The sequence below is a fragment of the Cervus elaphus genome, chromosome 17, assembly GCF_910594005.1.
Source record: "Cervus elaphus chromosome 17, mCerEla1.1, whole genome shotgun sequence".
Taxonomy (NCBI): domain Eukaryota; kingdom Metazoa; phylum Chordata; class Mammalia; order Artiodactyla; family Cervidae; genus Cervus; species Cervus elaphus.
In genome coordinates, this window is record NC_057831.1 from 44022999 (window position 1) to 44036758 (window position 13760).

General features: G+C 41.4%; 1 protein-coding gene across 2 annotated transcripts in view; it reads right to left on the minus strand.

Annotated features, from left to right (window-relative positions):
* Window positions 1-13760, minus strand: part of PPARGC1A (PPARG coactivator 1 alpha) — a 695201-nt gene that overhangs the window by 481468 nt on the left and 199973 nt on the right. The gene's annotated exons all lie outside the window — the stretch shown is intronic.

The following is a 13760-nucleotide window of genomic DNA, read 5'->3' on the forward strand; positions in this document are numbered from 1 at the left end:
CACCTCTTCAGGGGGCTCCCTAATAGAATGATCCCATCAGGAAACTGTTCTTCTACATCCTCCTTATCATTCCTCTTTCCATTCTCCAGGTTTCACATCTTAGGCCAAAATTAGTCAGTTTCTAGAATGTAAGAATGGCTGGGGGAAGGAAATGGAGAGGAAGAGAAAAAGGATGAAACAGAAAATTGAGCAACACATGATGAAAGGGGCCCATAGGACTGCCTTTTATTTCTCTGCATATCTAAATTGACAGTCACAATATTTCATCTATCAAGTCAGGTCATACAATCAGAACATCAATTTCTGAGCACGTGTCATGAGCTATATTCCTTATACATATTAGTTCACTGATTTTCAATTACCCTAGAAGTTAAGTAGTATTGTTCTTATTTAACAGGTGAGAAATTTAAGGCTTCAATAAGATAAATATTGTGCCCAGTGTCACATTAACTAGTCACAGTTAGTTTTGGGTCCAGAGGTCAAACGCAGGTTTTCTGCCTCCAAATCCAGGTCTGATACCTATATCCAAACAATCTCAGTGAGAATCTGAAATGCTTCATTAACAAATACCCAGTTAGCTGTCATACTACATCACCCAGGGGTAATTTTGCTCCCAAGGGGACATTCAGGAATGTCTAGAGACATTTTTGGTTGTCACAATGGGTAGGTCCTCTTGGCATCTAGTGAACAGAGGCTAGAAATACTCCCAAAATCTTACAATCCACAGGACAATGTCCACAAAAAAAAAAAATAATGATCAGGTCTGAAATATTAACAGCGCCACAGCTAAGAAACTCTGTGCTAGGTACTCCCATTATTGTGTACCATGGGTCTTTTGCCACCAACTCAAGACTTGCCATGTTTAAACAGGGGAGCTCCTAACTTCTTCACATATAGTTACACGTTTTAAAATGTCTGGAAATGGCCAAGGTTCTTTTTAAGAATGAAAAAAAAAAAAAAAAAAAAACAAGGAGAAAAAATAGAAAGAGAAGAAAGAAAAAGAATCAGAAAAGGGGAAGGAGACAAGTTAATGTTAGACACCTACACTGCAGCATTCAACAGCTGGATCACATTACATGGAAATCCACCCCAGCGACAGCCCAACAGGCTGCTTTTGTGTCTTCATGAATAACACAATGTGCTGGGTAAATGCTTTTCCCCATTTAGAAACAGGTAGTTAATGGGAATTGAAGTGATCAAATGCTGTGTACCCCAAGGTTACTTACATCACAGGCCTGGGTGGCCCAGAGCTCATAAATAAAGCATTGAAGCGTCTTATTTTAGGCCCGGTCAGATAAGCAAAAGCTTGCATCATGTGAGCTGAGCCCACAGCGCGATATGACACTGAGCCTGCTAATTCCAGGACCTCTTGGAATGTGACATTTCGAGCACAGTATGCAGAGTGCACGCCCTGTGGAAGCTCTGTGGCCCACCAGACCTTAATTTTCCAGCATCTCCTTGATTCAACTGCTGCAAGAGAGGGTGTCACAGAGCTGGACTTTCAGCAATCTCAAACCCCTTCCCTGTTACTCAGAAGTGAACGTGAGGCACATTTGCAACTTCTAATTCTCATTGACTCACTTGCTGGGACAAGGACCACACACGGCTTGACAGCCCGCCAACTCGCACAGACTATTCCCACCATAAAGGTTTGGCCCAACTTAGCCCAGCTTGGCAGCTCAAAAAAACAGCTGCCGGACCATGGTGGAACAGGGAGTTGATTATAAGAAAAGAAAAATGTCTATTCTTTCCCTCAAATTTTTACATGTAATTATGTAATCATATCCCTATTCAGATACTTTGACATAAATTGTACTTAATTAAATTGTTGCTAATTTGTTGTTTTATTATTAGTTCATGGCTTGTTTGCCGATATCCACCCACAAGTCATGTGCAACGCACGCACACACACACACATACTGATGCTCAGCCACACTAGTGTTGTTTTGAAAATAATGAAAAATGTTCTATGCAAATAATTTCTCTATTTGACAGAATCACAAAATTTCTCCAAGAGTGCTTATTCATATGGTATACAAATGGCTGGATGAATAACTCTAATGTGATAGTTTGCTGGTGTTACTGTTTCTTTTCTCACAGACTTTCTATAATCTGATCATATCAATCAAATAATATATTCACTGCATCAAATAAATTCTCCCTACTATAAAAAAAAAAAAACAGCTCCCATAATAAACATATTTCCCAGTGATCAGTAACCATTTCTCACTCAGATCCTGAATATAGCACTAAGAAAATATCTTCAATATATGTTTTTACACTTAAATCTGGGGTAAGACACATGTTCTGAATTTCCTCCAAGGTTATATAATTAGTCATTGACTAAAAGCCAACCTCATTCACCATGAAACCATCTTCTGGAAGAAGGGACACTTCCCTCTAATACACATCACTTCTCCTACCCTACTTGGAATTTGTTCAGGTACCAACTCTTTTGCCTCTAACACTGTTGCTCAAAGTACGGGCCTCACAAGACCTGCCTGTTAGGAATTAAGACTGTAATCAGCTCTTTAGGATGTTTATTAGAAATGGAGATTCCTAAATTCCACGCCAAACCAATTTAATCTCACTCTCTAAGAGAATCTGCATTTTCAACAATATATGCAAGTAAAATTGGCTTCTTCTTTGAGTCTTGAGGAATATGGACTGAGGGGTGGAGGAGAAAAAGAAACATATTATTAGACAATTTTCCCTGGAACAAGGGATGTAAATGAGATTCTGGAAAAATGTGCTCATTAACTCACTGCATTTGAAGTAAACTAATATCAAAAATTGCACTCTAAAAATCATCAGTTGGCTATTGCCCTACATCCTCTCAACCTACCAAAAAAAAAAAAAAATCTGGTCTTCAGAATGATAGCCCTGTTTCCACAAAAAGAAGGAGGCATGAAACAGAGATATAAGCATTTTTCCATGCTATCTTTTAGAATGAATTTTCAACCAAAGAGGTTTTATTAAAAAAAGTTTTCCTAGATAAAACTCCACTTACCCCTCAAGCCTTCTAGTTCTAGTTCTATATTTTGCTGGATAATCATCTCTTTGGTTTCCTATTCCAGCTCATCATCACTGTGATGACAGAGTAAAGTGAATTTAATTCAAAGTTCCAGAAGAGGCTCAAAGGTTACACAGTCACATAATTTACACCAAAGAGATCAGCTCTATCTTCAGAATTAGACTTGCACCCACATGCACACCCAAGGGTTGTGGACTTCAAGCACCTTTGTTAACCTTATTCCAGGTAGTTGCTGAAATTGGCTGTGTAAGTGTATACACTGTCGACAGCACAAGCATTGCAATCATTTATTAATATCACTGATTAATAGTGTGCTCATGGCTATGGTCATGTCAGTGGAGTCACGGGGCCTGTTTCACCCACCAGAGATTTCTGCGTGTGTGCGTGCTAAGTCATTTCAGTCGTGTCTGACTCTGTGTGACCCTATGGACTGTAGCCTGCCAGATTCCTCTGTTCATAGGGTTCTCCAGGCAAGAATACTGGAGTGGGTTGCCATGCCCTCCTGCAGGAGATCTTCCTGATTCAGGGATCAAACCTGTGTCTCTTATATCTCCTGCACTGGCAGGCAGGGTCTTTACCACTGGCACCACCTGGGAAGCCTACCAGAGATTTCTACCAGCCCCCGAATGAAGAGATCTGAAGATACAGACAAGCAATCAACCATTCTCATCAGCTCAAATGCAGGTGCTTGAGGGGAAGAACTCTGTTTTATGTTTCTCTGTCCCCCCGACATCACCTATAGTAACATCTACTTGGGCATATAGCTGACCCCAGAAACATACATGTCTCAATAAGAAGCATCACACGAGGACTGTCACCCAACCTTGGTCTGTGGCTACAAAAACCAGAGAGAACACATTTTTGAACCTTCTGTTTCCAACACAGGGACCTGGACTTCTTCCCCAAAAGATTCAGAGATAAGAAGGCAGCCTCACCACAGCTGAGGAGAAAGGATACCACGGACATGCTCCTTGCACATTCAGACCCTTTCACTTTGGAACCACGGAGAAGGCAAGAGTCCCACCCTCTCCCAGGAACCACAGCACCTCCACCTGGCTCCAGCTGTATTCGAGATTTACCGTGTGGCCTTGGGAGGCTCATTTAACCTCTCAGTGTCTTAATTTCTTCATCTGGAAAATGAAGATGCTATCTACAGTATGGGCACGGCATTTCAAGGTTAATGAGTGAGGCTGATATTGAAATGCAACCTTGCAGGGGAATGTCTAATTTGAGGGAGGAAGTGAGGCACAGCCACGCACTTCTGGTGGCTGTAACATATGCGGGATCACAAAATTGGGCCCTAAGGTTAGCAGCGCACATGACGAGGGCAATAAGCCATTCACAAGGCACCACCTGGAGTCTTTTATTGTTATTGCCAAGTGCAGTTGATAAAGCAAAGAAAGCAAAGGATCGGGAGCCCTCATTTATCAAATGTATTGATACAGATCCGATATCGACAAGCAACGGGCCACTTTTAGATTCAGATCAATAAATCCATCTCATAACACAGTAGCATCTCGACACTTCGTCCCAGAATCCATCCATCTAGATATTAGAAATCCATCCTGCCTTGCCTGCAGTCTGTCAAATGTCACCACGGACTGCAGAAGCCACCCTGCCAAATCTGTATCCTGAATCAAATCCCAATGGAAACTTCCCAGATATAAATAACTACTATGAACATACAGGGAAGAAAAATAGCTATGAAGTTTCACTCTTACTTTTTTTTTTTCCTTTTAGCCTGTGAAAAAAAGTAAAAAAAAAAATCATAGAATTACTCACTCTCCAAAAACAATCTAAACCCAGAAGGTTTAACCAATTCAATTTTCTAGTCCCTGTGACAACTGTTTTCATCCGTGGAACAGCGTCTGGGGCACGTCTACAGGACTAATCCCATGGTGCTTCCACGGGCAGGCCCTGCTGGAAACTCTGAGAGAAGCTTCCGTTCCTGAACACACTGTGGGCAGCGGCATTTGATGACACTCGGAGTCTCACGCCATGAAGACAGATTCTTTATTTACAGTCAGAGAGGCAGCGACTGTCCTTCTACTTGGGAGTGGATTATTGAGATCCTGCAGAGTCAGTGGTGAGCAGAGTTTAATAGAAGTGGGGAAACCCACTCAATGTTCACTAGGCCCAGGAGAGTAACAGAAAGAAAGTAAAAAAGTGAGCTTGAAAATCGGAATATCCAGCTTTGAATAGGGTTGAGTCAAGAATGTGTGGTCTTGGTTAAATCATTTCGCCTCCCTGAGCCTCGATTTCCCCTTTGTCAACAGGTGAAGAGGGCTGTGCAAGAATCAAACAGTATGAAAGCTCCTAACTCAATGCCTATCACCTAGTAAGTGCTCCAAAAATATGTGGTGAAATACAATCTGAAACGAGAAATACTGAATTATTGACATCATTTTTTAACCAATGGGCATAAGTTCGCATGCTGAATGCACATGATATGCCAAGCACTAAATGGTGGGAATAGAGCTAAGAAGACTAGATTATGATGTTTGTCCTCAGGTTACGACAGAGAAAATGCACAGGGCTGGATTAGGAGACCAGTCATTGTTAAATATAAGACCCAGATCTGGAACCTAGAGGGCAGCCACTCCACCCACATCCAGGTCGAGAGGACTGTGAATTATCCAAAAATTCCTTGCCTAAATGTAGCTGGTTACACTCTGGTTTTTTACAACTTACAGACTAATTCCTGTGCTCATTTGTCCACAGAATGTAAACTCATTTTAATATTAGCCTCAAACAGGTTGTTTGTTAGGAAGGTAAATCTGCTGCAAATATAAACACCTAAGCGTGGACTGGTTTAGGATTATCTAAACATCCAAAGGAAAGATTCAAGGGCAGACATGAGTGCCATCCTGGAAAGCTGAAGGTAAATTAAAATCCCATATAGAGTATTAAACTCATTTTCTATTGAATCACATTAGGTATTTGCATTCTTCAGGCACAGCCTCTTTGAAATCTGTCCTCATGAACAATAAAGAGAAGGAGTAGGGAAAGAGGTAGGAAAGAGAAGAAAAGAAGAAAGAGGAAGGAGGGGAGGAGAAGAGGAGGAGGAGGAGAAACTAAAAGTCTCCAAAGAAAGAGCCCAGATCTCTGTCCGGCTGCTCAGCAGACATTCAGCAGGGATTTTTTTTTTTCCCCCTTCCCAAAGGAATAGCAGGAAATGGGAGTGAATTCAGCAAATTAGAAGGCCTTCCCTTCTCGAGGCTTCCCTTCCAACGGTAAATAGACATTATTTCTTTCCCAGAACTTAGAGGATTTGTTGTTGTTTTATACAAGAATAATTTAAAGACAATAGTCTCTCATGGGCAATCCCAATATTTCCTTGCCGCAGAATTTCCCAGGCCAAAATTATATGGGAATCAGCCATAGGATTTTTGTCATATTAGATGTCACCTCTACTATTATTTGTTTCATATGACATTTAAATCAAGTTACTTTTTAAATTTTTACTATATTTCTAGGCAGTATTGTCTATAAAACCATGGTTATTATGGTGTGAGTTATATTTTCCTAATACACATTGAGATAAATCAATATTATTAATATAGCATAGTGGAGTGATTAGCAGGATAGATACTGACTGCATTTAAATCCCGGCTTTACCACTACTAGCTGTGTGATCTTGGGTAAGTTACTTAAACTCTCTGTGCCTCAGCTTTATGATCTATTAGATAGCAACACCTTCTTCATAGAGTCACTCTGAGGATTCCACTAGTTAAGATCTGTAAAGCACTGGTATCTTCTCAAAACCTCTACATGAACAACAGTATTGGGAACTCTGAAGGCACGCAAGCATATACCATCAAGATTTGCCTACACTGTTCCTCTTCCTTAGGGATACTCTATTGCCTCCACTCTCCCATCCCATATGAAAACCAAAAACAAAAGCAGAAAACGACACGGTCTCGCTCCAGCCCTCTTGAGAGCCTACCCATTTTAATCACCATGTTGAATAGACAGAATAGCAATTACAAACACTTATTGAGCATGCATTACTTTCCAAGCCCTATGTTCAGTCTTTTGAATATATCATATATCATCTAATTTAATTTTCAGTTTTACCCTTTGAGGAAGCCCCAAGCTTAAAGAAATTAAGTGATTTTCCTAAGGTCCTACACCCAGGGGGTAGAAGGAAAGGTCAGGATTCAAACCCAGGTCCATCTGACTCCATAGCCTACACTTATCCCATTAAGCCATGTGGTCCCACCATGAAGTTCTCTCTTCCAAGAACCCGTCACAGCCTTCAGACAGACATAAACTTTCTTTCCTCTCCCACTGGACTTGGTAAAGTCCAGTTTATAATATGTTGGTAATTATTTAACTGTTTGTCTTTCTCTCTCTGTTATTCATGACCATCTTTTCTAGTTGGATTTTGGAAAGAAATCATCCTAAAATTTCCCTGAATTTGAGAAAGGGCTACATTCTACTGGGCTGAATATAACATTTTCTTTACAACTCCAATCGCCTTTATCAACGACAAATGCTGTAATGTTCTACGCCGTAGACGTGACTTTAGGGCAATTTTTGTCTGTGTGGTACCCAGTGACTGTCAGAAAAACACAGACTCCAGAGCCCCGCCCCAGATCTATTGAATCAAAACCTCTGGGTTAAGGGCCAGGAGTCACTTAAGTTTCAGAATCATTGCCTTAGGCTATGGATGGGCACTTGACCCTGTTTTATACTCCTAGACGCAGACTGTATTTTAGATCTTGTGTCTGTTTTTCATGGTTTTCCTGACCTCTCCCACCCTGCAAGTTGACAGCTATCATTTCTCACTGCCAACCAACATTGCAGCATAAATTTTTCCTGTTTTATCTCCTAGCCAGCAATGCTAAGGTTTCCAAGCTTTCTTTTTTGTTTTAACACTGTCCTGAAAACTAGATTCTTAGGCAGGTGCCAATTTTAAGTACATTATATCAGAGCGATTCTTCTGGACAGGAGTGAGTGGCCTGTATCCCAATGCTGGTCCCGCGCCCTCTCTTCTTCACACCACACCCCCCACTGCCATCATCCATGGTGGTCCTGAGTCCCCTCCCCAGACAGCAATTTCAAAACCACTGACATAATGCAACCTTCGGGCAGATCTTGCCACATACTTAGAATGACAGATACCTTATTTTTTTATACATATTCAAGATTATCAGAGAAGGGGTTTTTTTTTTTTCATCAAAGTATGCCAGTGTAAACTAAAGTCAAGAGTGTCTCTTTTTACTTGAGAGCATATCACCAAATTTATAAATCACCCCTATATTATATTTGCAAAGTCACTCCTTAAGTGAATATCCTTAACATGGGAAACAATAATCTCATTGTATCAGTATCTGGACTACCATCTACTTGTCACCCTCTTTATTTAACTTACATGCAGAGTATATCATGAGAAATGATGGACTGGATGAAGCACAAACTGGAATAAAGATTGCTGGGAGAAATATCAATAACCTCAGATACACAGATGACACCACCCTTATGGCAGAAAGTGAAGAAGAACTAAAGAGTCTCTTGATGAAAGTGAAGGAGGAGAGTAAAAAAGTTGACTTAAAACTCAACATCCAGAAAGCTAAGATCATGGCATCGGTTCCACCACTTCATGGCAAATAGATGGGGAAACAGTGTAAACAGTGACAGGCTATTTTTGGGGGGCTCCATAATCACTGCAAATGGTGACTGCAGCCATGAAATTAAAAGATGCTTGCTCCTTGGAAGAAAAGTTATGACCAACCTAGACAGCTTATTAAAAAGCAGAGACATTACTTTGCCAACAAAGGTCTGTCTAGTCAAAGCTATGGTTTCTCCAGTAGTCATATATGGATGTTGGACTGTAAAGAAAGCTGAGAACCAAAGAATTGAGGCTTTTGAACTGTGTTGATGGAGAAGACTCTTGAGAGTCCCTTGGACAGCAAGGCGATCCAACCAGTCCATCCTGGGGAAATCAATCCTGAATATTCATTTGAAGGACTGATGCTGAAGCTGAAACTCCAATACTTTGGCCAACCGGTGCGAAGAACTGACTCATTTGAAAAGACCCTGATGCTGGGAAAGATTGAAGGTGGGAGGAGAAGGGGACAACAGAGGATAAGATGGTTGGATGGCATCACCGACTCGATGGACACGTGTTTGAGTAAACTCCGGGAGTTGGTGATGGACAGGGAAGCCTGGCGTGCTGCAGTCCATGGGGTCGCAAAGAGTCGGACATGACCGAGCGGCTGAACTGAACTGAACTACTTTTCAGAAGGCTCTTGGGCAAAAAAAAATTGGTCAAGGAAATTTGCCTTTTCAAGAAACCCTCTCCCCTGTGAAGGAGAATGTCAGAGCACCCAGAAAAACTTTCTAACCTTTAAAATTTTGAGGCATCTTTTATTGGCTGTGTTCTAAATAGATTAGTAGTCTATAGTCTAAAAATAAGTTCCAAGCAGCAGTTTTTAAATTTGAAAAAAATATTTAGGCAAAGTTCTCTTATGTTCTTTTTGGTGTTTTTCTTCCAAAATGTATTATGTTGAGATGCAGCATTTAGGAAGTAAATATAACATCATAAGCAGTATAAGCAGGGGCACATGGAGGGAACATGATATCTTTGGTGAATTAGTGCGAGATTCAAAGACACATCTAGAGAGAGAGAGAGTCACTGTGGCCAAAGGTTGATACTTAGTGAGTACAGGTAAACTGTGTACACAGTGTTCCTTTCACTATTCTTTCAACTCTTCTGTAGCCTGGAAATTTTTCAAAATAAAATTGGGGGAAAATGTTCAAACACACAGAACCCAGTCATCAGAGCCTGGATGAGGAAACTGAGGGGTGAGGAAACTGAGGCAGCTAAGATGCAAAATTTAAGGAAGCACCTGCAAGACTTGGAGGGTGAGTGCTTCCTTAGCACTGGGGCAACTCGGAGAGTGAGCACCTCCTTAAATTTTGCACTGTAGGTACTCACTTGCTTCACCCTAGAGTCAGCCCAACATTAGCAAATTTCACCTGCTTCCTCACATTGTAGTGATCTTAAAGAGAAGAAGCTCATAGTCAGTGTTATCCATACACTGATTCTCTCATTTATTCACCAAGCATGTATCACATCCCAGCTACATGCTCAGTGACTACTCAGCTAGGAATGCATTCTGTGCCAATAAACCATTTTGGGGCTTCCAAGGTGGCACTTTCCAAGCGGTAAAGGACCCGCTTGCCAATGCAGGAGACATAAGAGACACAGGTTGGGAAGATCCCCTGGAGGAGGGCATGGCAACCCATTTCAGTGTTCTTGCCTGGAGAACCCCATGGACAGCGGAGCCTGGCAGGCTACAGTCAATAGTGTCACATAGAGTCAGACACAACTGAAGTGACTTAGCACATATGCACGCAAACCATTTTGACTCTCAAACAGAATAATCTTAAACCAAATTCCTGCCACTCATTTATTCATCTATGTGTTAAGTGCCAGAGACACTATGATGACAGACCAGTTCCTGCTAAAATATCTCACTATCTGCCAGACATTGTTTTAATGTGATAATTTTTATCATCATCATCATCATCATCTATTGGCATGTCTATTTTCCCAGTTCCATGGAACTATTTCAGGGCAGGGAATGAATATTATTCATCTTTGGTTTTTTGACACTCAGGATGGTATAAAGTATTCAATAAATATTTCTTGAATGGATGAAACCATAAATCTACTTTTTTGTTCAGCCGCAAAGATTTGCCACAGTTAGGTGACTAGGAAACTTCCTCCCAGATTGCCTAATAATACCAGCTAACACGTACCGGGGCTTAAAAGCTGCCTGGTATTTCCTGAGCTCTTTCTATACACCAACTCAATTAAGCCTTGCAAGAAGGCTGCTGCTGCTGCTGCTAAGTCACTTCAGTCGTGTCTGACTCTGTGCGACCCCATAGACGGCAGCCCACCAGGCTCCCCTGTCCCTGGGATTCTCCAGGCAAGAACACTGAGTGGGTTGCCATTTCCTTCTCCAATGTGTGAAAGTGAAAAGTGAAAGTGAAGTCGCTCAGTCATGTCCGACTCGTAGCGATCCCATGGACTGCAGCCCACCAGGCTCCTCTGTCCACGGGATTTTCCAGGCAAGAGTACTGGAGTGGGGCACCATTGCCTTCTCCTGCAAGAAGGCTAAGAGTCCCTTTTTACCTATAAGAACACAGAAGAGAGAGAAAAAGTGTGTGTGTGTGTGTGTGTGTGTGTGTGTTAGTCACTCAGGTGTGTTCAACTCTTTGCGACCCCATGGACTGTAGCCTGCCAGGCTTCTCTGTCCATGAAATTCTTCAGACAACAATACTGGAGTGGGTGGCCATGCCCTTTGCCAGGGGATCTTCCCAACCCAAGGATCAAACCCAGGTCTCCTGCACTGCAGGCAGATTCTTTACCATCTGAACCACCAGGGAAATCCAAGCACACAGGAGAGTTTGAATATCTTTCCCAGGGCTGCACAGCAGATAGAGGCTATTCCAGAGTTTGCACCCAGGAACCTGGCTCTGAAGTCTGCCCTCTCAGTGACTCTTTTAAACCCTCTCACAATTCTGACCCAAAGGGGTACTCCTTCCATCCCCAAACAGCACTTGTCTTCAGCTTGTTTTTCACCAAATATTATTAATACCTAGAAAGATCTAGAGGGCACCAGGGATGCTTTTAGCAAAATGATCCTCAATTCCGATGGCCAAGTCAGACTTTGGGGGACTTCCTGCTTAATTTCACCTTGTCTAAATATAACCACCTAAAAATAACCCAAAGGGGAAGTGTCTCAGAACCGCCAGAGAAGCCACGGTACACTGTGGAGGACGTGATGTGAAAGAATGATCTGGCCTCCTGAAAACACTGCAGTGCTTTCCAATACCAGCCAGCGGCATATTGGGATGAGGAAACAAAGTCTCCGATTATTGAAATTCCATAGTGTATTTAATTATGCAATTATCTTATTGTATTAACAAGTGCAAGGGCACAATAGCAATTGCTGAGATTTTTGCAATTTGGAACTGCAGAATTTACTCTGCCCCTCAGCTGACAACTTCTCATGAGCCTGTCCATTTTTCCAGGATTATGCACATAGTCTTATTTTTTAACTGCTTCATTTAGAAATCAAAAGTAAACCAGATCCCCCTTTATGCCACTCTACTTTTTAAGTATAACCCTGCTACTGACTGAGCTTATTTTAAGGGGAAAGATCTGCAAATTCACATCACTTTTGTTTCCACCAATCACGTTAGGTTCTTTCCTCTTTTGAAATTAAAATAATATAACATAAAATATAAATTTAAAAAGTAGTTACACAAGTTATATATTTTCAATGATGCGAATACATTCACAATACATTCCTGTTCATCTGCTTAATAAGGACCTGTCCCAAAGGGTTCAGGTATCAAACTGAAAAACCCAGAGCATTTCACCAAAATATCTAAAATAGGTATACTGTGATATTATCACACACTTCTATTCGCTGCCGCCCCATATGAAATGTAATCAAGCAAAATTAAACATTCCATACATTTTCCATTCATTCTCTAACACTCTCCCTATACTCCAAAATAGGCTATCACACTTTCAAGTTTACAGGGACAAAAGGTAAATCACATTTCTTGTCTCCAAAAGCATTCCATGTAATAGGTCTTTTCACTTTGGGGTTTTCATATAAGTATCAACAGACTCTTTACACATAGAACATAATTAATCCATACCATTGGCTACATCCCTACCCAAATGGGAATCTTCTTTGCTGATATTCACTCCTGGAAAAGTCATACCTGCATTTTCTCAAGCTAAATTTGGTCCAGACCATTAGGAATGATGTTTCATTTACTTGAGCATGACCAGGAGGTATAATCTTATGTAGGAAAACCTGGCCACTTCTCCCAAGTAAGTAATAGCTAAGAACACAAACTCGGGCCCCCAGCTGCCTGGTGTTTGAATCCCAATCTGCAACCATTTAGCTGTGGGACAATGAAGCAAGTCCCCTTTGCTTTCCCAAGCTTCAGTTTTTGCAGTAGGAAACCTAGGATAATCCCAATACCTTTCCCATAGCTTTGTCAGGCAGATGAAATGAATTACTCTATATATAAGGTCACCTAAAACACAGCCTTGTCCTGCCCAGATGTGACACCTGATACTTTTCAAAGCTGTTGCCCAACAATAACATCACTGGGGTCTCAGCATCTTCCTGGGAAACAGTGGGAGCAAAGGTTATGATGCCCATTCTACAGGGGAAAATAGTGAGATTCAGACAGGGTTCCTGGTGGTCAGGACTAGAACCCCTGAACCCAGCCTAGGATTATTTCACTACTTCCTTTTACATTCAGAACACATTGACTCAGTGTCCCAGACAGATCCCTGCTTGTGTTTCTCTGAGGTGGTGGCAGGGCTGGCAAGAGGCTCTTGTTTCAAATCCTTGTTTCTGTTGCCAGGCTCGTCTTGAATAGCAAAAGAGCCCCCGATCGGCAGAAGACACATCAACAAGACTGCCTTAATCATGCTTTCTGCTAACGACGAAATGAAAGTTAATTTCATGCCTTGCATTCACAGACAAAAAGGTTCAGAGCTGTTTAAATTCTCTTCAGCCCGATGACAGTTAGTAAACAGGAGGCTTCGTGTTCTAATGCTTGAAATCACCCTTCGTATATCAATATATTATTTATGCACTCAGCTTAAAATAAACAGCAACTTGCAAGTAGGTGAGTGGTCTCATCCAGGATGAACTTTTTTTTTTCCACTCTGACAGTT